This window comes from Sinohyriopsis cumingii, chromosome 11, assembly GCF_028554795.1.
Source record: "Sinohyriopsis cumingii isolate HCF-2022 chromosome 11, ASM2855479v2, whole genome shotgun sequence".
Taxonomy (NCBI): domain Eukaryota; kingdom Metazoa; phylum Mollusca; class Bivalvia; order Unionida; family Unionidae; genus Sinohyriopsis; species Sinohyriopsis cumingii.
This window is the reverse complement of record NC_142971.1, coordinates 44,624,007-44,647,154: the sequence shown is the minus strand read 5'-3', so window position 1 is coordinate 44,647,154 and position 23,148 is coordinate 44,624,007. Positions and strand designations below refer to the sequence as shown.

The following is a 23,148-nucleotide window of genomic DNA, read 5'->3' as shown; positions in this document are numbered from 1 at the left end:
CTTAATAAGGAACAAAATTCCTTCATATTATCAAGCCATGTTCAGGAAAGTATTGTGGGTAGTACTCAACACTGCACCAGGCATACATGGTGGTTATAGTTCTAGGAATCGATGCTGTTGAATTTATTTGAAATAATAACCAAGTGTTAATATCTTCTCAGTTAAACAAGTGTACTTTATGTTATTTTGTCGTTGATGTGTAATTTTTTGCTGTTTGAGGCAAGATTTTGGTACTGGACTGCTTAAATCAGGATTGTTTACATTCTTTAAGAACAGTTTGTTTTACTCCTAGCTATTTACTCATATCTATTTACTCCTAGCTATTTCACCACCTATTTACAGTTTTCATTTGTATTTTTAAGAGATTTTACACTTGTTCTAGGTCTTCTTGTTTAAAGAGTAAATTCTATTTGCGTACAATGAGGATTTAGCCTTTGCATTTTTTAAATTAAGCTGCAGTCAAAGATGGAGACCAGAACAGAACTTGATTTAACCAATCATGGTGCACACAACCAAGCAAATAAATTAGAGTACAGAATTAAACAATGAAATTGAACTGATCATAAAAATACAGGAACACGGTATTGGTATTAATGTACATTCCCTATCAACATCAAATCTGGAATCCTTTGCCCAAAACTGTGGATTTTTCATAAAAATTTGGATTTGTATTAATATATTGATTCTAACTCTTACTTGTTTTTGTTTAAATGTCATTTTTTTAATGTTGTAAAGTTCATTTCTTTTCAACTGCATTGATTTTATTAGTTAATACGTCTAAGTCCATATTTCATATTTTTTTGCTGGAATGTTATAAATGTGTTATGGCATGTCTGACAATGCATCCTTTACTTCAGTATATTTGGTAAATTATACAATTATTGGGCAGGTCTTTATTTTATCATATCAGAGAATGATCCTAGTATTAAAAAAATTGCAGCATATTGTAACATTACTGAGTACTTGCATGTGACTTGTATTTCACTTCCCATGCATCATGATGATTGGTCATGTGACTAATCAGAACCACAGTTAATTGATTTGATCAGTATGGAAGCAACTTTTAAAGAAGAAACATCATATTTACAACTTATGATTTGTTGCATACAGTGGCTGCAGTTATGTTTTTTACTCTTCAGTTTGTATGGTATAGTTTGCTGGTTTGGATACACTTTAATGCTGATTGAGGCAAAGTAACTTGCAGGCCAAAGAAAGGATTGTCAAACACATTCTGTTTCAAAGACAAGACACTTGTTCCACTATATGTTTCACTGTTGATTTTTATCTCCAGAATTGAATGTAAAGGTGGACCTTCTGACAAAAAGTAAAGTCAGTAAAAAGGCTCTCAAGGAATTACAGAAGATTTTTGATATTGCCCAGTTGCACCAGCACTTTCAAGGCTACCGTGAACTTCAGTCTCAACATGTACATCGTGTGAAACAGGAGAAGAAGCGTTTGGGGTTCGAATTTTGGGTGAAGAATGCCAAAGAATTGGAACAGTTATGGGCTGCAACAAATAATGATAATCTTGCAAATGCCTTATCAGAATATTCAGAAAAAAAAGGACTGCACATAGATATTGGACTACATGCAGAGCATCTATGCTTTGAGTGTAAAATAGAGAGGAAGTGTTATAAGGAAGGACTTGAATACTTTCCAGAAGAGTAAGTATTATCATTAACTAAAGCTAGCCTTCACATTAGTATATTTTACACTTTATTGACCCAAATGTGCAGGTTCTGCCAGCACTTTATCAACTGATCATGCATACCATTTTTTGATATGTCTGAAGATCAGTTGTATTCTTTTGTATTTGCAAATTGTCAGAAGAGGAGGCAAAATTTCAGAGAAATCATTTATCATTTGCACCAGATAATTCTCGTACTTCTTCAGATATCTTCAGCTGATATTTTAAAAGCATCTAAAAGATAATAAATCTATTTGCATGTATTTGAAGTGATTATATGATTGCAGTCTTCACAAACAAGTAGTAATTTAGAATAAAATTTAGAAAATAGTAGTTATCAATGTGGAAAATGTCTGTTGTTTGTAGATGGAGTACAACAGCTAAATAAATGCATGGAAATTCTTTCACCAAGAGGAGTTGTGATAACATTATCAAGTTGGTTGCAGGTATTGATTGGTATGCAATGGCACAACTTGGATGGCCAGTGTGATATCCAACTGTCACCAATGTCATTTAGGAGCAGCTAGGCATTGCAAGAAGTCATTTAGTGAAAGCCCCGTCAGTACAACCATCTGTTCAGGAGGTGCCATTATGTATGTATTACGGTTTAATGGCATGTCAGCACAATAATGGGGAAATGGTACTGATTAAAGGTAAATTTTTAAAAATGTAAATAATGAAGAATGTTGCACAAAAACAACTTTTGGAAGATAAATCCTTTCAAATAAATATAAACATAAGTATTGCAAAAGAAAAGCATACCTGCCAGCTTTCTAGAAATTAAAGGTATGAATTTGTGTGCATTCTAACCTTGAAATGTAGGTCATCTTTAATTGCACACGAATCAGGCAGCTTTCACCACTTATTGCATGAATTGTTCTTTAGAATATTCCACTTCAGTGATGTTACAGTCATACCTAGTACAAAGACCACTCATATATAATGACCACCTGCCTAAAGCATACATTCCAACATTCTAGGCCATGATGGAAGGTTTTTTTTAGACTTAAATTGTATTTTGTGGTCCCAAAGGGTACATTGTACATGACCTAAATAAGTGATGATGTACAACATTTTTCAACCAAATAATACAATACAAAAATGACTGGTACACATAAGTATTGTCATATATCATCACCACACGCACACACACATACACTCACATGCACAACACACACACACACACACACACACATGTGCACACACTCAAATATTAAAACTGCAAATACATTAATTAGATGGTTGTATCTCCATAGGGTTTTCACTGAAAAATTTATGATGTCTACTTAGTACATGTACTGAGTAAAAAGTGTGAATTGTCGGTGTCAAATGTTGTTACTGTTACTTACTTGACTTTTATAATTTTTGTATATATATTTGAAAAAAATTTGGGCATTAATAATTGTATTTTCTTCCCTGAAAGCATTAATTACAGATTTCAGCAAACGCTGCATATAGTTATATGTTATGTATTCCTGGGGAAAAAAATCAGACAATAGTCTACTTGGTTACTTTGAGTCACACTTGTTTGCATTATGTATACACCACTCCCTCGATAACTCACGCACATCGGGGTCCAGAAACATCAACTGCACTATAAGTGAGGCGCGAGTTGTCGAGGGACCTATAAAATAAGCCCAAAACCAATAAAGTGATTGATGACATAACGGAGAAATAAGGGGGGGGGGTAGGCAGATTATACTGTTGAATACTCACTTTATAATCGTTCTGAGATTAACTGTTAATAAATATCTCTTCATAACGGTGTACTTTATTATTTCCTCATAGGACAACATTAATTTCAGGATAAATTACAGTATATTGAGGTGGTCATCGAAAACATTATTCCACGTGGTTTCCGTTCGCTTAACATGTGTACCACTTAATACATTGTGTACTACTTCACTAATTTTTATGCTGAATTGGATACATTCAAGTTTTATTGTTTGATCCAAATTAGACATTTTTTTATATACAAAAGATCGACTCTTTTCGAGAAACAGTATCGATCGAACGATAGATAGATAAATAGATTTGAATGTGATAGAAGTAAAATGGAAAAAAACAAAACAACGGTTAATCAGTACTAATATATTTAATTGGTCTACAAATTTAAAACAACGTAAATTAGAACAAGTTAATACTTGCCGTTTGTGCCACGCTTGACAAATATCAATTCACTTTTTGAAAAAAATGAGTTATTTTTGTGTGTGTGTGTTACTCTAGGTTTCTCTGCCGCCGAGCAAAATCCCTCAGATTTCTCAACTGCCTGAGCTTTATGTAGTCAACATTTTGGGTCTCCAGCCACCTTATGGCAATATCAAAATATTTGATTGATTCCTGTGCAGAGGGGTGGGAGGGGGGTGCAACATCTGCGTCTTCATCACTTTCAACACTTGTGTTACTCCAGTTAGAATCGTCTTCTGCTGCAAATTTGTTCACTATAGAAATAATTATAGTTTCATCTGACATGTATTCAGCTGTGGGGCTATCATTGTCAGCACAAATCCACTCCTCCATATCAAGAGAAACACCCATCTCAGGACCATGAGTCTGTACGAATTTCTCCCAAACAGCCTCGGCATTAATGACATCAGTTTCACTGAAACATTCGAAGTCACTATCATCGTCGGTGTCTCTGTTACTGTTTTGCTTTACGTCAAAGGCAGCTCCAAGACCCTTAATTCAGCACCCAAGGTCTCTTATAATCGATTTTCTTTTTAATGCAACAAACACTTCCCCAAGTTGTTGATCAAAACAAAGCCGGCATGTACATATAATCAGGTTCTCACAGAAGTACTCACGGGTTTCGATGTGACGGTCGATTGACTCTTTTCATGTTTTCAATGAACAGAATATGTTGTGATTATAATGTTTACACTGAAACGGAATTAAAGGATTAGAACGTGACTTTCACACAGGAAGACGTTTAATTGGTGTTTATTTCATTCTCTGTTGCCACCTGTTAGCATTAGCAGAAGTTTTCATTGATCACTATTTCACCAGACTGTTTATTTACAGTATACTGACAACTATTTATCATAAAAACTTACATAATATATGATATCTTTAAACAGAGGTCTCGCTAGGATTTTAAAACTGGGTCTTTCTGCCTCTGAATTCAATCACTAAATATCAGTACATTTTCTCACTCGGCCGCTAGTCAAAGCCTTTGAACCAGCCGCCTAGCTGTTGCATCATGTTCTTTTTTTTTTTAATGTACTCTTATAAAATGGCAACAGTACATCAAAGAAGTCTTTCAGTCACTGTATTCTGTCATTGTAAATATCAGCACAGTTAACTGATCAACACATTTTCCCACAAAGCAGGTGGCTGAAACAGGACCGGCAAATCTTTGAATTTTCCCGCACACCTATTACATGCTTACGGAGGACTCCCGCCTCAGTGATTTTCTGCGTCCCAGATCAAAAATTGGCATCCAAATATGCGTAATTAAGCGTTTTCGAGATCTCTGAAATTAATTCTTCTTTAGAACTTGCAAATTTCAAAATATGGATTATATTTTTACGGGCATTAATCACCATTTTCGATGATAAAATGAGCAATGTATCAAGGTGTAATTTATCAATTCTTATCGTAATTTTTTCATGTTCAGCATATTTTAAAGATATTTTAAATACATTTTCTCTAGAAAAAATCGGGAGCCAAGACGGACACCGCGTTATAAGCGGGATCGCGACTTATCCAGGGGCGAGTTATTGAGGGAGCAGTGTACCTACATTCATGCCTGGTGCATGTACCATGAAACTTAGTGAGGTAGTGCATTTTGATGAGTTGCTACACCCCAAAAAAGGGTCAGTCTGACCCATATTTCATGATTCTCTGACTTGGGTTAAATATTTTGTTCTAACTGTTCAGTTTTGATCAAAATAAATGAATATAATATATCTTTGTTAGTACCAGACCTGTACAGAAAGGGACATTTGGTATTTCACTAGCCTAGTTTGTGCTTTTGCATAAGGTTTTCTGCATGCTCTGTACATACAATCCTATCTACAAAGGTAAAGGCCATGATACATATTGAAGGACACCACATTCTCAGTCCATTAGTAGGTTATTATGACCCATCTTGTACATTTTAGAGACTTCAGTTAAATTTTGCATTTTATGTCTATTCTCAGTTTGTGTTAGAATTGTCACATTGATGATTATATGTATTTATATTAGTACCCCAGTCTCGCAGCAAAAAAAGATCATTTTGTCCTATATTTTATCTTTTACAAGCTTGCTTTATTTTATCTTAGCTCATGACTGTGTCAGTTTTGGTATGCTGTGTACATACTACCTGCCTTATACATAAAATCATAAAAATTGGTGAGGGGATGCATCTTGATAAGTACTACATTCTTAATGCAAAAAAATGGTATTATGTGGCCCATTGTCAATGCTTCTGTGACTTGGCTGAAATTTTGTGTTTAAATTTATTTATTGGGTGCTTTTTATTTTTGAATCATTAAAATAATTATAAGGCACCGATTGGGGCATAAGGTCAGAATGTATTTCCTGTCAAATGCATAACATACATCAGTAACTTTAAACAGGCATTAGTAAAATTAAACTACACTCTACTTTCTTCTTGATATTAATTAGTATGATATTTATCTTTTTATTTATAACAATTAAAACTTGCTTCATCTCTTTAATACCTTACACCCCAATCAATTTTTTTTGCCTTCTTAAAACAATCTCTACCTTTTTGCTAGCACTAATTGCTTCAACCCTAATGCTATATGATACATGACTGGTTAGTGATCAGTGCCTATTTTATCACATAGCTTAATGTGCTGACATGATAGAAAGCCAGACAGACACTGAATCAAATCTGTGTATGAAAAATATTTTTGCAACTGTCTTCATCAGCTTTGTGTTAATCTGGATAATAAAGATTAGTTACAGATTTATTGTAGCAGAAAACAAAAACAATTTTTGAAAGTATCTGTCATCAGCTAAAATCACTAAAAATGTAAGGCTTTTTTGTTCCTGTTTCAAGGTATGGAATATATTAGTTTTAGAAGGTATTTGTGTCATTTTGATGAAAATGTAGCTGAAGTCAATGTAAAGACACCTGATTGGATGAAGTTGCTTAATGTCATACTGGCACTGAACTCTGTTATTGTCCAATATTGGTGTAGACAGAATGTTGAGCTTTTATTGTCTCAGTTTCCTTTGGCTAGATATGTGTCAGTCGCAGACTGGTGCATGAATCTAATGTATTACAAGACTTTTAGCAAGATCTGTTTTTGTGAGTCAATAGACATGTACAGTATTTTGAAGGCATATAAGGGAGGCAACTTACAATAGCACTAATGTGTTTCATTACCATGGACACTTGTGGATGGGATAATCAATTTATTTCTTTGAATTGTATAAGTTATTTCCCTTTGCAGTGCGCAGAATATATAGTCATTTATAACAAATCAAAAGCATCTGATGAATCAAAGAAATTTATTGCATTTGATTCACAGGTTTTGACCTATCCATGATATTTGTAATTGAAAGCCAGTCTAAAGTCTCCACCTCAGTGTTGATATGCATATATTGAGATAAGGTTGTCAAGTACATATACAGAGGGTTGCACAATTACCAGTACTTTGTACCAGCAAGGATGGGAAATGGTGCAAAACCAGATTTTACCAGTACAAATGCTAATCAGCCAATATCATCAGCGCATGGTTTATCATGTGCATTTAAGTTGGGACTGTCATGTTGTAGACAATACATTAGAGAAAGAAAAGGAATGCATTTCTGACCTTTAGAGGAGCTGCTTGATAATAACCAAAATAAATTGTAACAAATCAACAGCATAACAGTGGTGCAATCTCTAGTCTGAGCTTCCTCTGACCTTTCCCATCCCAGTTTAGGTATTTTTTCATTTTTTGACAAAAGTTGTAATTTTCCAACATGGCATGTTGGCAGCATAGGGAAGCTGCTTATTAGCAGGCCTAGAAAACTTAAAGTACCTTATTTTGAGTCAAACCTGCGTGAAATCAATAGAAAGATGATTTATTTTCTCACAAATTGCAATTATAACATTCATTATCTCTTTAATCCACCAAATGGATAAGACGAGTCTGGTGTTACTGAAATATGATCTGGCATTCACCATTTGCATTGCTAGTCACATGACTAAAATAATCTTGCAGGACTCACAGTACTAATGATCAGGAAGAATGGGAAACAGTCTAGAAATGGGTGAAAATAAAATAGAGTATATACAGGTTTAGCTGGCTGTGACTGGTTGATAATAAAAGTAATATCTTAGTAAAATGAATCTTTTGAGAGCTTATCCTTGTTGTAACTGGAAAAAATCCCATAGACATTGTTTTATTGATGGAATTTCAGTCATTTTACAGACTTGAGTTTGAAATTCTCATTACTGAAATTAGCACCTGACTCTTTGGACTGGAATTTAAAGCACATCGCAAACACATGTAGATCCAGAAATTGCTGTGGTATGTATATTTATATCCTTTTCTCTACACAGAAGCAAGTCATCAAGGATGTGTCTGTACTGAAAAATAGAGGTTTCAGAAATTCAAAGTTATTGAATTATTATCATTGTGTTTGTATAGGTTTACTATGGGAACTGAATTGGTACCTTGAGTCCTGCAGTATTCATGTCCATGACATCAGAGGTCCAATAGTCTTAAGATATCAACAATAAACCCCTTTCCAATGTTCTTGTACAAAAATTTTAAAATATTAAATGAAAGTCACACAATGTTTGCAAAAGGAACTAAGGCATACTTAATTCTCAGAATATTTATTTCTTGAAACAACCAGAACCATGTCACTGTCACAGCTAAACCAGATTCATCGAGAAGCAAAGCACATGTCAGTGTGGTAGTCAGTCATGATACCAACAAAAACCACTGACAAGTGCTCTGTGCTTCATGAATCAAGATTTCCCAAGGTGATAGCAAATTCCAACTATTTGAAAGCCAATTGGCACTGACTCCACACCTGATTATAAATGTCAGAATATTAAAATGTGGTGGGAAGGGTCAGAGGAAACTCACACTAGGTAATCCCATTCCACTATTATCACTGTCAATCACCAGCTTAAACCACATCCACACACAATTAACAACTTTGGTTCAGAATTGATTCAATGATAGCCTTCAGGTGGCTTGGTTTAGTGATAGCCTTCAACTTCAGCATGGCTTGTATGATCACACAATTTGTGGTCATCCATAAATAGAAACTGGCAAAATCCAAAGCATGCCTGTTTTGACAGCAGCTACACATGATGAAACTGGTTTCTAGGCTCCCTTACTTGTTAACTCATTAACCCCTGGCAAAGAGTTTTCGTGGCAGGAGGTAATAGCTTACTGCCAAGTTCTATAGCATCAAGGTCATGTAAGATACACTAAAGTGTGTGGTATTATAGAAAGGTAGACAGGTGTAGCTCTACAATGATACCAAATAATCTGGAAGTTCTTGTTGCACTACAAAATACAGAGGGAAAAACCTCATTTTTTGGACCCGATTTATTTTTCCACCCAAATTTTGCCTGTGGTCGGAATTTGATTTTGTGTCCATATTTTAGACTTTTTGGTCTCAGATCTAAGGCAGACTGGTATGAACTGCAAACAGACAGATGAACCTTTGCAAAAAGTACGATAAGATGGGCATTTGGAATAAAGAGTGGTCTTGATATGAAAAAAAATGGGTCTGTTAAGCAAAAAAAAAAAATAAATATAAAATAAATATATTTTTAAAAATCCAACTTTTACCCTTCAGCTCATACGTGAGCCAAATAGCCAATGAAAAATTACGTTTCTAACACAACTAGGTAAAATGTCAAATTCCATTTGAATAAAAGAAAAATGGATTTTGCAGAATAACTAATTTTTGTTCTTAAGGGATAATTTTTTGACCAACTTTGTGAATGACTTGCACTTAGGGTAGTATTTTGAAGACTATATAATCTGAGGTTTAAAGGCCAAAGGTTACAGTTGTTGTAATTCTGAAGAAAGAAAATAAAGGTTGAAGTCATTGAAACTCGTTGCTCGGTAATCTCAACTATAATCTACTAGTGCCTACACAGAGGTCTCTTAAACATGGGGCATTTATAGTATTTTGTTTCTTATATTTCAAACCAAAATACCCTATACATGTATTTTGGACAAATGTGGCTCAAGGGAGACCTAACTTGACTAAAGTCTCTTTCATATAGACAGCAATGAGCTAATTCTACATGATGTTTTTCTTTCAGGTCAAGGGAATCAAGTGATGAAGAATCTGAAGAAGAAGAAGTAAGTTGCTTGTAATGCAAGAGGTTATAATGAAGACAATTCCTTATTAGAGTTCAATTTTAACTCTACTGACCTTATGGACACTCAAGTTTAAGCAATGTTGTGTTGTTCTGTGTCAGATATCTAGTGTTGTCTTCATTTTGTTTGTTGTAATAATGCATCACATATATCAATTTCTGTGACATGGTCATGTTTTCATACAAACAGGTGGTGTTTATAAAAACTTCCAGTAAATCTTTTAAAATAGAAAGACAAACCTTTCATGACACCATGATATATGCTTGCAACCTCTAGCTTGATGCTTTATTCTCTATAAACATGTAGCGGTATAAATGGTTAATTGTCTTAGACATGATTAAAAGGTATTCAGACATGAACAACCATCACATGCAGATTATCAAACTGACTGACAATGGCTAGCGGTATTTTATGTCTTGCAAGCTATTGGAACACTGCTATGGGAAAGCCTATTTGGCTAATTGGCATAGGTTAAATAGGCTAATTGGTACACCCTAAGTCAACTGTTGGGAGATACATGTTGAGGATACAAAAGTTGTTACATTAATATGTTGCCTTGAACAGGGAACTATATAACACAAGCCACTATAATAATAATTAAAATTTAGAATATTGTTTTGGTAGTTGCGAGCAGATAGTTCATGAGCACTGTGGAAGTGTGATTCATTTTGATGGCAGAATGTTTTAACAATGCAACAATGGCTTGGGGAACTTAGGATGAGCCAACTGTAAAGTCTGATAATCTCAGCAGAACTAAAAATGTTAGAACACCTAGATGACAGTAGTTCAGGAGGAGGAAGGAGCATTGTATAAATTTCATGTAACTGCAAACACCATTTCAGCTTTAGTCATTCTGAAGTATTTGACATCCATCTTCAAAATTACACCACCGCCCAAAATCAGGATATTGATGCAGAAAAATCAGTACTTAGAAAAATTCAGGTAGAACTTCAGTGAAGTGTTGAATAACTAACCTTCCAGTACAAAGATGATTTTGTTTGTTTTTATTGGTTTTAATGGCTTTTTGAACACATTGTTGGCTGTATTATGCCAAGGAAATGGGACCTATGTGCCTTTCATGACAGCATACCAGGCAGCCAAATCAGGCTGGCCTGGGTGGGTATCAAATCCATAACCCTTGAATAAGCAACTAAGGTACCATGGCTCCCAGAATTCACAGATGAAAATGAATGAACCCTGCAGTGAATTATTTAGCAACTTCAAGATAATACTTTATTTCACTGTCCATTGGATTTGAAAGCCATAAACTTTGTGTAATTTTTGTATTAGCTGTATTGGTCATACATCATAAGAACTTGTGGGATGGCCTGTCGTTCAAATCTTCTGTTGTCTGTGACCTATCATCCAACATCCAACATCTGCCTGTTAGCACAAGTTTATAATTGCTATTCCTTCTAAACTACTTGAATGATTCCCATTTAACATGACACATTCATCTCAAGATGTGTTTGGTCTTAATTGAAAATGGTGCTTTTCATACATCTGGTATGGTTATTATGGCAGCAATCTTTTTTGAAAAAAAATTCATTATAATGTCTAGTTGATCATGAATGAATAAGGTGCTGATTTGATATCTAATATGGCCATTATCTCATCACTACTTCTCCAGAATTAATAGTCATATTCAAGTAAATTCTGTCCGCATGGGAATTTCTTTGCCTATTAGGCTTGCTCAATGCAGCGGTGAACCTTATTATCCTAGGTTGCCTTTTTATGTGCCCATTGCAAATGATTCTTTTGTCCCAGTGGTGGCTAAAAGTTTGCCCACTGGACCAACCTCTCACTATCTGCACACAGTTGTGGTATCATCTGTGGAATTGTGGCAGCCTAACTTGGCTCACAGCAGGTATAATTCTGCAAGTACAACCACCAGAGATTACAGTCTGTACCAATGCAAGTATAGAATTCTTGGGAGCTCACTTACTACCATACTTTTGGGAAGCCAGCGGTGCATGCTTTTCCCAGTAAAAACATCTTCATATCAATACATTTTCAAGATGACGGTCATAGTGATAACCTTTCACTTGTGGCAGGAATATTTAGATGGTAAGGGAGTTCTTATTCTGTCTACAGTGATGATTTATTTCAAACAACAAGGAGGAACCAAGTCCTCAGACCTATGCCTCCTGGTTTGGGATTTTCTAAAGTTTTGTTGTCAACAACAAATCCAAGTACAAGTTCATGATATGCAGGGCTGCCTAACATACTAGTCGAGTCTTTGTCCTGGAATAATCAACTAATGCAGATGAAATGGTCTCTTCTTCCCTTGATTTTCACTCAAATATGTACCTGATGGGACTGACTATTGATCATGGACCTGCTTGTGACAAGGTGTAATACCAGACTCCTAACCATTAGATCTCCAGTCCTGGACTCAAAAGCCTGGGCAGTCAGTGCTCAATCCATAGATTGGATGCATATGCCTACCCTCCAACAACTCAGATTCCAAAACTGATACAGAAAGCAAGAGAGAGTGTTGCCTTCTCCTCATTGTACCACTCAAATGGGAGAAGTCGTGGATCAATGGCCTCATCAATCACAATGGAAACTCCTTGGAAAATTCTGATTTTCTCTCATGTACCCAAGCAACCATGATGGCAGTAGTTTCACTTCAACCCAGAGCTACAGAACCTGAATATCTGGATTGTATTAAATAGGCTCTCAGAAATAAACAGTTCTCACAACCATTCATATAAAGAATTGCTCTAGCAAGAAGGTCCTCCACTCTGAAAGCATACAATGGCAATTGGCATGTTTTCACCCAGTTGTGCACAAACAAACACATCCTACCTCTCCAGGCATCGAAACCACATATAGCTAACTTCATCAGGCTCATCAAAGAGAAAAGTTCACGCTTAGTATGATAACATTCCCATATAATAATTCATGATGATAGTCCCTTAACAAACATGGTCAAATTTTTTTAAATGTCATTACGATTAGGAAAATATAGTGATTGATTAGAAGAAGAAAAAATGTTAAAGGTGTCCCAAGACTTATAGTACATGAAAAAATTGCTTTAATTTTATTGCCCAATATTTTCAGGTCATAAATAAATTACTTTTGAAAATAATTTATGGTGTCGAAAGACTTATAGTGTCTGAAGTCTTGCAGTCATTACATAATTCCACCTGAATGGATGGTCTTATAAACATTAAAAGACTTTCTTGTGATATTATGATGTCTTGTTGATATTAAATGCAAATAGTCCCATTCTTACATCTAATGTCTGGTGGCTTAGTGATTAGAGCATCTGCCTTGGATGCAGGAGGTCGTAGGTTTGAAGCCCTGCCAAGTCATATCGAAGACTTACAAATATGGCACTGGCAGCTGCCTCACTTGGTGCTCAGCATTAAGAGGTTACTGCTAGAACTGGTTGGCCTGGTTTCAGGGTAATGTGACTAGGTGGGACATGATGCAACAGGTTTATGGCATAATGCCCCAGTGCTAGACATCACTCTAAACTGCAACACTGTAGACATTGTAGCGATATGACTGAAAATTTGCTAAAGCTATCTGAAAAATCCAAATCACACACTCTTACATCTAATGCAGCTATCACAGGAGCCATCTTGAAAATTTTGTTATCTAACTACTCCAGAACAGAAAACAATATCAGCATTGGGTTTTCACCCAGAATTTACTCACAGTCACTTAAGTTTATCTAAAATAAAAATTGTACAGTTCTGATCAGCATTGGTTTTTGCCCCTGCAAAATGGAGTTCTTGAAATTAGAACAGTTCATGAACTTTATGAATTGTTCTTGAATAGTACATGAAACATTCTTGAAATTGTTTCTTGGCTGTTCATGAACTTCAGTTCTTGAACAGTTCATGAATAACTTACAGAACAAAATAAGAGATTGGAGTGCAAAAGATCATTCTGACTTTTTCTCTGTGGGAGGATGTATTCACATTGAATGGAAGGTTAATGTTTGGCATGAAAATAAGTTAACTACACAATAGTGGCAGGGTAAGTAATTGCTGCTATGAAAATTATTGTTTTGGTTGATTTGGGGTTAAAAGGTCAATATAGGTATGATTCATCAATAAATTGGACATAAATTTAAGGACACAATTGGTTGATCATATTCGTATTTCAACCATGGAAATAGATTTATAGATCTTTATTATTTGTAGTTTTACACCTGTCTACATTTTTGTACACAACAATGTAGGACTGATCCAATTTTACAGAATAGGAAATTGACAAAATTACTGCACAATTCATATCGTGAAATCAGTACTAAGATTGTGAACTTTATGCAAATGAAGTAGGATATTTTGTTTTGATGATAAGCATCCCTTGCAAATGAAACATATTTTCCTTCAACTGGTTTTTTGTTTTAATTTTTTCATTTTGCTGCTGGAGCAGCCAACAATATAACTTCATCAGCCATGCAGTATTCTAAATCAAAGAGATGCTTGATTTGCTATATTGGTTATCATTAAACATAGAGGTGAATTGATATTTTCAATTCTTTGATTTTTATCAAATTTAAATTGAGTCTTTTAATGAAATCAGATTTTATCCCTTGTAAAGTTACTGTAATGAAGCAAATATCAGCGTTTGCTACATTAAGATCAATCCTGCAGATTATGCTTTACATCCCAGAAATAGCTGAGCATGTTCTGAATGTCTGATAACTGATGTGGTTGGTCAATTCCAAATCAAAATATTCCACCAGTGGACATCATGCTCATTTGCAGAATATTAAAAAAAATGGATTCATTGATATAAAGGAGGTAAAAAATACTGTTTGTTGTTTTGGTACTACAATGAAAGGAATCTGTCAATGCAAAGCATTACTACAATACTGAAGGCATGCCATAATGAGAACTGAAAATGTTAAATAACTAATGGCAAAATTATTTGAGGAAAATCTTACCATGCCATCATGGGAACTGAAGGTAAATTATTTTAAACTATTTATACTAAAATAGGTCTGATTGTAAACCCTTTCACAATTACTGCAGGACTGTGGTTTGGTTGGTAACATAAGATCTTAAGGAAAAATGAAAACTTTGTAATCCTAAATTATTGTTCTTTTCTATCACTTTGCATGAAAAGGCATCAGTCATAAAATGAAAGAAATTGTTTGTTTTTTTTAAATCACATTTATTAAAATTATAATATTGGAACAGTTCATGAACTAATGTTCTTGAAGATTTGTCCATTTAATGTTCATGTACCATGCGCAGTTTATGAATATTTCATGAGCAAATGCCTAGAACAATTCATGGATAATTCAAGATGTTCTACTGTATGTAGAGAAGGTCTACAGCTCTATCTAAGTCATGTATATTTTGCAGTTGCTTTATTTTATTTAGTATTTGTATAAAACTATTTTCACTGGACATTTTTAGACATTTGATAATATTCTTTATTTAGGATTCAAGTGAAGAGGGCACAGAGGTAAAGCAAAGTGTCACTCAATTTGATGCAAATGACAGCAATGGCACAAGTACTCCAGTGGAACATTCAACCCAAGCTGGAGAAGTAGCACAACAGAAGGTACTAACTGCTTGACAAAATGATTGAGCATCTTTGTTGTGAGACATCCTGTTTTGTCCCTATGCATTAAAGTTTTAAATATCAGTATTTGTTCTTGAAAATCAGTACTTTGTCATAAGCAGACACTATTTTTGTATTCTGGTGTTTGCAGTGATGACAAGTCATGAATAGCTCATAATATGTTATATATTGCATTACAAGGCCTAATTTTTTCACACAAAGGTGCAGTCAGTTTTAGATACCCTGATTATCTAATGATGCACTTAAGTAACAAAAGCTAATTCAGTTGTTGTTTAGGCTATGTAGTTTTGAATTATAAATTGTTTTCTTCTTCAGGTGGATCAACAGAAGTTGTCAGGAAATACAGGTGCTTTAGATGTATCAAGTTCAGAGAGAGGGTCACAGCCGGGGACAACACAGGTTACATCAGGACCTGGAGGAGGTGAAGCACAGACCTCAGGTGCTACTCAGACACAGACAAGCAGTTCTGTTGATGGAGTCAGCTTTGTTCAGGTAGGTAGTACCTATTGCATTTAGTGATTTTAGCTCACTGACTTGAAGCTAAATCGAGATTATGGTATTGCCTTCATTCATTGTGTATTGATAGTCCTTTCACTTTCTCACCATTGCTTGTTTCCATTGTAGAGGCTTCCTTCCCAGTTTGCTTTGGAAAGGGGTGCTAGAATGACATATATATAGTTTATGTTCCTGCATCATATGCCTTCTCTTGGATCAGGTCTAAGGTTTTGTGTCTTCCAAGCAAATCTAGTTTGAATTAAGATTGGCATTCTGGATGCCATTTTACATAAGACCATTGGTGCTGGTCATAGAGTTGTCAGAAGCAGCATGAGAGGCAATTACAATAAGGTTACATCATAAAAGTCAAGGCAACCCACTGGGTACAAATCTAGCTCCCCACCCAGATATGATATAAGTGACGAAATCGGGCATATCGGAGTGTTTTATGATTTGGCCAACTGATCAGACCAGTATGATTCTTGAATTATTTACAGCTGTGGCTGTTGAACAGCTCGTGCAGTCCTCCATCCAACAAGCAACTACAGTTGTATGTTTGCAGTACCGGATGTCAACAGAAACATCCAGCCACTTGGACACATTAGATACAGTAATAATAATAATAATAATGCTTTATTTATAGAGGGTGACTCATTAGTCAAGGACTATTCTCCCTTGAGGCTGTCTTAAGGAGAGTATAACAATGCACATTATATGAGATAGCAATAATTAGTGTTTATTTTAACATGTTTAGTATTAAAATACTAAATTCCATTATCTATTAGAAACACATACATGCTCATGATATCTTTTCTTAAATACTCTAATATTTTCAGCAGATTTTACATGTAGTGGAAGCTTATTCCACAGAACTGTACCAGAGTATTGAAAACTCTTTTTAAATTACTCTGTTCTTGGTTTTGGTATTAGAAGGTTTCCATGTGATATTGATCTCAACTGGTATTGTGTTGAAAAAGGCCTGAATAAGTCCTGAAGATACTCTGGTGCAGTTCCATGTAGACATTTATATAAAAGAACTGCCATATGAAAATCTATCCTGTCGTATATTGTGAACCATTTGAGTTCTGTAAATAATGCTTTTGAGGGATGATCAACAGATGCATCTAAAATTACACGTGCTGCTCATTTCTGAAATTTATAAATCCTGTCAAGCTTAGATTTAGCACAGTTTCCCCATACATTAGAACAATAATCCATTGTTGGAAGAATATATGACTTGTAGTATAGATTGCGAGTTTCCATAGGTAAATATTTCTTGATTCTGCTGAGAAGGGCAATTTTGGATGACAGTGTTTTACAAAGCTTATCAGTATGGTCATTCCATAATAAATTATTATCTACAGACACACCTACAAGCCTTTCATGTTTGACATTTTCTAATGGATGTATATTTATTGCAAGAGATAGTTTTGGGTTCCCTGACTTGTGTAGCTTTTTATGGGTGCAGTTTTCAGACATTGTTGATCCGTACCATCTGCAGTGATGTCTTATACTGGCTTTTTGCTCCCACCAACCAGCCAGCCATTCTTCCAGCCATGCAATTGACTTGACAGCTCCCAATTGATGATTGTTCTGATTTAGAGTCTCCTGATAAGTCTGATCCTACCATGGAAAGAACTGAATTCAGTTTCACAGTGGCCATAGATTAAATTTATTTTGTAATGCTACCTTTTAAGGAATGTCCCCCACCATCGATCACAAGGTTTTGGTTGATTAGGACAAAGATGATGTGCATCCATCCTTCAGAATTTTACCCCAATCTTTGAAGATTACAGGAATAGGCAGTAGCTAATATCAGGAAAAATCAGCAATCCTGGCAATAAAAAGGTCTTTTTTGGGGGCAAGTCACCTTCTGGCCATTTTTTCTCTGTGTTTTTATAGATTGCTCAGTAACATCTATCATATGTATGTGCCTAGCCTTGACAAAGATATCACTGCCCTATATATATGTTGTCCCTTCTGTAGTACAAAGTGGATAGACAAGTTTTCAATGCCTCATCAAAACTTGTATGGAATTTCCTCTCTACTTGATTTGGCTCCTCTCATGGTGTACCACTTGCCAAGAATGATGAAGTGACTCAGAGTTCAGTGCTACTGGAGGCAAATGATAACTTTTTAGCTGGTGACTTTGGGATATGGGCCAATGTTTTGATGTTATATACTTTGTAATTGGCTGATTGTATATACAGAAATATAAAAGCTGTAGTTGTAACTGATTAAAGTGTAAATGGAAGCAATTCCAATTTTTATTTTTAAAAAATCCACTTAGACTTGCAAGGAACCATTTAAATTTGTACTTCATGAACATTTTAGTTGAACTGTATAGATGTTTGAAAAAAATAGTCACATATACCGTATTTGCTGGCCTATAAGATGATACTCTTTGACCAGAAAATATTAGCTTTGGCTTATACTCCGAATCGACTTGTATATGGATTATGTCATCCAAATCGCTATATCCTATTTTTCATATGGAAAATAATTCTCCAAGAGTACGAAAAATAATGTGTGAAAAATATTTCATTTTAGGGAAGAGATCATGTATGAAAAAATATAGGAGCCTACATTGAGTATTTTAAACAATTGCATGATCATCAGTATTAAAAATTTACATAAATCAGATGTAACTGCGCTAAAGCAGCATGAACCAGTAATGTACGTTGTTTGTAATATACATTCTTTAAATTTGATTACATATAGGTGAGTTAGAATTGACAAGTTAGAAGATGAATAACAATGACAAAAACACATTTCATCACAATTTTCTTCTTGCACCTAATCATCAAATAAAACATATGCCCCATTGAGAGAGAAAGAGACAGACAGACAGATGTAAATCTATATTGTTCACTTACCTACTCATCTTACTTGTGACAAGTGCAGTACCATATTCCATTATCAATTAATACCACTAGCTAAGCAGTTCCTTAAAGTTTTGTTGCCACTTCCATTATTAAAAGAATCACATGATTTTGTAGTGGTATTTACATGCTAATCAAATATGTTACAGCTGTATTCAGTCATTCCAAGCTAACACCTGTTTGAGGTCAAAATTCGGCAGACATGATCAGATTAGTGGGGATACCAATATTGAAATGAGGCTACCCATGGGTATTATGAATACTGTACCATATAATGAAAGGCAATGCCAGGTGGTTACTCAACCAAATTTCTTAGCCAGTGACATTTTTGAACTTGCCGACAGCAATTTAAAGTACATCTAACAGGAGCAAAGAGCAAAAACGATTGTTGCCTAAGTACAGGAAGAGTACATGTACTTTAAACAAAATCTTATTTGTTGGGAATGGAGAGGTAGTTATACTTGCGAAGAAAATTAGACAGCATGCAAAATGGTTATTCTTGGGTTTTAACCTAATGGATATAACTACACCACTCCCTCGATAACTCGTGCCCAGATAACTCGTGAACCCGCTTATAATGCAGGGTCAGGCATGGATCCCATTTTTAAACCAGAAAATGCCCCCAAAATTGATCCTTATTTATTGAACTTGAAGAAAATCACAATCAAAATTGGTAATGGAAACTTTGATGTATCGCTCATTTTATCGTCAAAAATGGTAGATAGGACCTGGAAATTTTAATCAACACTGAAATATCAAATTAAAAAATAGGTCATACAATTTTTTTTCTCCAAACGACATTCCTAGTACACCGCAATTAACGATATATAAGGACATTTTGATCAATGAAAATGTCACGCCGAGTGGAGGTAGTACACACATTAAACCATTTTTGTCATTTTCGCCTGAAATTCGAGTGGGGAAAGCTGTTTCTGAATACATCCGAACACATCAACTTCCAGGTGATTTTCAAATAACCTAATGCCTAGTTGTGTTAGAAACATCATTTTGCATTTGCTCTTTGGATCGCACATGAGCAGAAAGGTGAAAGTTTTTTTTATAGTTTTTTTTTATGTTTTTTTTTTAAGGATACATTATTTTCATATCAAGACCACTCTTTATTCCAAATGCCCATCTTTTCCTACTTTTTGCAAAGGTTCATCTGTCCGTTTGCAGTTCATACTGGTCTGCCTTAGATCTGAGACAAAAAAGTCTAAAATCCGAACATAAAATTGGATTTCGACCACAGGCATATTTTGGGTAGAAACAAATCGGGTCCAAAAAATGATGCTTTTCCTCTCTATTTTGTAGTGCAACTAGAACTTCCAGATTATTTGGTATCATTGTAGAGCTACATCTATCTACCTTTCTATAATACCACCCACTTTAGTGTATCATACATGATCTTGAGGCTACAGAGCTCGGCAGTAGGCTACTACCTCCTGCCAAATAAACTCGTCAGCAGGGGTTAATATATTGATAAATAAATACAAATTAAATAATTTTTTTTATCATTTGAACTTTGTGTACTAGTTTTATCTTCTAGTTCTTTTTAGGTGTAATTGTCATAAATGCAATGTGTCCTCTTGTAATTAAATGTAAAATGCATCAATCTACCATAACAGCTATGTCCGCGAGCATTTCTCTGAGAACCTAATTAACTGCTGACCATGTTTTGATATCTGACTTCCAGAAATATTTACTGTTTTGTTATCTGGACTCCTTTCTATTATAATGTTAATTATGTCTTTTGAATCAAATAAAGGAGGTGGAATAAAAGAAAAGTTAAAAGGCACGAAAATCCTACAAACTTAAAATCTAGCGGCCCCGGTTGTATGTTGGGTGAACTCATTTCATTTGATCAATCGAACACTGTTATAAATGTTATTGTGTATGTAACATAAAGTACTTTAAATTAACCGACTCTTTCATAACTGTGATCAAAGATAACAAGGCAGCCAAGCGAAATGAATACTTCGTAAAATAAAGAGCTTGATTTCACAGATATGGACCATTGTGGGCAAGCGAGTTTCAGGTTTGGCAGGTTAATATTAAACACCAGTACGGGAACCAGACTCCTCAAGAAAACAAAAAGCAGTGATGTAATACACAGATTTTTTCGCTAACACATGATGGTTGTTGAAACCAGTTGGAACGATCTTTCATATGTTGGACATGTTTAAAAAAAATGTTCTTTAAACAGAATAATGAACAACTTCATTAGAAAAAGCACGTTATTAAAAATTAATATCGACATGATTGTAAAATGAGGATTCAGTCAATAAACAGCCCAGTTCCCTAATGCTGCTTTCTCCCCCCTCTCCACAGTTTTATTGATGTCAAAGTGATTTTTTTTTCAATTTTTGGAGGTCCCTTGGTAACTTGTGCTTTGCTTATAGTGTGGTCTATGTTTGTGGACCCCTTTGTGCACAAATTATCGAGGGAGAGGTGTATTGTGAATATTTAAACCCTGAAGGAGTATGGTATGTATTGTTAATGTTTACATTTACTGTTTCATTTATTAATGTTTTTTCTCTTTGATCAAAGCTTTCAGGAAGGGGGGGGGCAATAAGGTGAAGAAAGAAAAAAACACACAAAGAGCTGAACACCCTCTCTCTCTCTCTCTCTCTCAGTGTGTGTCTCATATATTGGACCATATTTAATTTTGATCACGAGGTCCTAGAAGAAACATGCAATGGATCACAGATGCATCCTTTTCTCTGTATCTCTTTACCCCTCCACCCGAAAAGAAAAACAACAAACAGGAAAAAGCATTTTAGTATTAATGATGTAATTTCCCTATTGCTGGTAATCTGAAATAGCAGACAGTGATACTTTTAATATTTATGAAACCAGAAGTTATTATAATTTTATTCCATCACAAATTTTATCCTCTCTGTATCTCATTAAATTTTCTGGTCAGCATCATTATATGTAGCTAAAAGTACATTATATATTTAAAATACTTCATGTGAAACAAATTAGGTACTTGTAGTTACATTTATTGATCCAGACTAGAAAGGTGACTGAGTTACAGATAAAATTCGTGATGCTGTGTGGAACGAAGTGAAAAACACATTCCGAGGTATATATCTCACCTTGTCTTATACTCAGCATCGACTTACATATGGATGAAGGTGGAAAATTTGCTAAATTTTTGCTGATTCAACTTATACTCTGCATCGACTTATAGGCCAGCAAATATGGTATTATGAGAAAGAGACCCACAAATGGTTCCCTTTAGTACCAAGTGTCTGTTAGAAAAGGCTTCACTGTAATTGGATGGAAGAATTCAGGATATCTTGTTTTCATGCTAAAAAGTCTCACATACATTCACAGTTCAACATTTTAACCAAACTTTGATAATCTATATTTTACAGTAATAGTTTTATTTTATTTAGCATAAAACTACTTTAATGGACATTTTTAGATATTCCTTCATTATTTAGAGTCCAAGCCAAGAGTCCTCAAAGGTGAAGCAAATTGTCACTCTCTTTGAAGCAAGTAACAGCAATGGCACAAGTACTCCAGTGAAACATTCAACCCAAGCTGGAGACAAAGAAGCAGCACAGATGAGGGTAATGTCCACTTGATACAATGATTAAGTATCTTGGTTGTGAAATATCATTTTTTGTCACTGATGTGTAATATTGTAGCAGTAAATTTCTCATGAAAAGTTGGTGTTTTGGATTATGCGTCTTCTGGAAACTGTCCAATGTAACTTTACAGAAAACATGTTTTTACAGTGGCTGTAGTGGTGCTTTTTTTTTGGTGGTTATTGATGTCTAAGGGATGATCGACCATTGCATTATAGCCAGGATTGAGTAAATATTAAAATATGTAATTAATGGCTGGAATAAATAGAGATCTGAGCAAATATATAGACTAGAACAACAGGAGTTCCTTTATACAGAAAATAACAGCTTAATTACTTGGGTAAACAAAACAAAAATTGTACAAGACTGATTGTAGGATGCACCCCTATCAGAAAATAAAATAATTCAAAGTTCTAAAATGCAATTAGCAGTTCCATTTACTTAGATATGGCAAAATTTATCGAGAATCAAGTGAGCATTTTGAACTTTTTTTGTCTGGCATAACCTGATCTGGTTGATGGCAACTCTGCAGAATCAACCTGTGTAATGGGCAGGAAATCTAGACTCTTAATTTTTTTTTACAGAATTAAGGTTGTTCATCATGAAGCTTTCGGTGGTAAAGCAGAGTGAGTGGT

At 34.9% G+C, this 23,148-nt stretch overlaps 2 long non-coding RNA genes across 2 annotated transcripts; both read left to right on the top strand.

Moving 5' to 3' along the window:
* The first annotated feature begins 1,297 nt into the window (after positions 1-1,297).
* On the top strand, positions 1,298-15,513 carry LOC149788039 (uncharacterized). Its single transcript, XR_016424402.1, has 3 exons — positions 1,298-1,664; positions 9,927-9,966; positions 15,397-15,513. It is a non-coding gene; the product is annotated as an uncharacterized LOC149788039 (long non-coding RNA).
* A 381-nt stretch (positions 15,514-15,894) lies between these two features.
* Positions 15,895-22,488, top strand: LOC149788038 (uncharacterized). The gene is made up of 2 exons (XR_016424401.1): positions 15,895-16,032; positions 22,367-22,488. It is a non-coding gene; the product is annotated as an uncharacterized LOC149788038 (long non-coding RNA).
* Positions 22,489-23,148: the final 660 nt, after the last annotated feature.